Genomic DNA, 1224 nt, shown 5'->3' with positions numbered 1-1224 from the left:
ACTAAGAGAAGCTAAATTACAACAATCCAGCAAGAACCTTTCAGAAATTTTCCAACAAGAAGAGGAGATGGCAGCCGAAAATAATAATAATGCAAGGAGGATGCTTGGTGACTTTACCGCACCTAATTCCAATTTACATGGAAGAAGCATCTCCATTCCTGCCATTGGAGCAAATAATTTTGAGCTAAAACCTCAATTAGTTTCTCTGATGCAGCAGAACTGCAAGTTTCATGGACTTCCATCTGAAGATCCTTTTCATTTTTTAACTGAATTCTTGTAGATATGTGATACTGTTAAGACTAATGGAGTAGATCCTGAAGTCTACAGGCTCATGCTTTTCCCTTTTGCTGTGAGAGACAGAGCTAGAATATGGTTGGACTCTCAACCTAAGGATAGCCTGAACTCTTGGGATAAGCTGGTCAAGGTTTTCTTAGCCAAGTTCTTTCCTCCTCAAAAGCTGAGTAAGCTTAGAGTGGATGTTCAGACCTTCAGACAGAAAGAAGGTGAATTCTTCTATGAAGCTTGGGAGAGATACAAAGAACTGACCAAAAAGTGTCCTTCTGACATGCTTTCAGAATGGACCATCCTGGACATATTCTATGATGGTCTGTCTGAATTAGCTAAAATGTCATTGGATACCTCTGCAGGTGGATCCATTCACTTAAAGAAAACGCCTGCAGAAGTTCAAGAACTCATTGACATGGTTGCTAATAACCAGTTCATGTACACTTTTGATAGGAATCCTGTGCGTAATGGGACACCTATGAAGAAGGGAGTTCTTGAAATTGATACTTTGAATGCCATATTGGCTCAGAATAAAATATTGACTCAGCAAGTCAATATGATTTAAGTTTGGTGTTGTGATGAGCGGATAATTTATACACTTTTTGGCATTGTTTTTAGTATGTTTTTAGTAGAATCTAGTTACTTTTAGGGATGTTTTCTTTAGTTTTTATGTTAAATTCACATTTCTGGACTTTACTATGAGTTTGTGTGTTTTTCTGTGATTTCAGGTATTTTCTGGCTGAAATTGAGGGATTTGAGCAAAAATCAGATTTAGAGGTAGAAGAAGGACTGCTGATGCTGTTGGATTCTGACCTCCCTGCATTCAAAGTGGATTTTCTGGAGCTACAGAACTCAAAATGGCGCGCTTCCAATTGCGTTGGAAAGTAGACATCCAGGGCTTTCCCACAATATATAATAGTCCATACTTTGGCCGAGTTT

At 38.5% G+C, this 1224-nt stretch overlaps 1 non-coding gene across 1 annotated transcript; it reads right to left on the bottom strand.

The window, feature by feature from the left end:
• Nucleotides 1–463: 463 nt before the first annotated feature.
• On the bottom strand, nucleotides 464–571 carry LOC148547768 (small nucleolar RNA R71). The gene has a single exon (XR_015898808.1). It is a non-coding gene; the product is annotated as a small nucleolar RNA R71 (small nucleolar RNA).
• Nucleotides 572–1224: the final 653 nt, after the last annotated feature.

This window comes from Arachis ipaensis, chromosome B8, assembly GCF_059453495.1.
Source record: "Arachis ipaensis isolate K30076 ecotype BB chromosome B8, ASM5945349v1, whole genome shotgun sequence".
NCBI lineage: Eukaryota > Viridiplantae > Streptophyta > Magnoliopsida > Fabales > Fabaceae > Arachis > Arachis ipaensis.
Note: the sequence above shows the minus strand (reverse complement) of the source record. Positions and strands in the feature narration are given on the sequence as shown.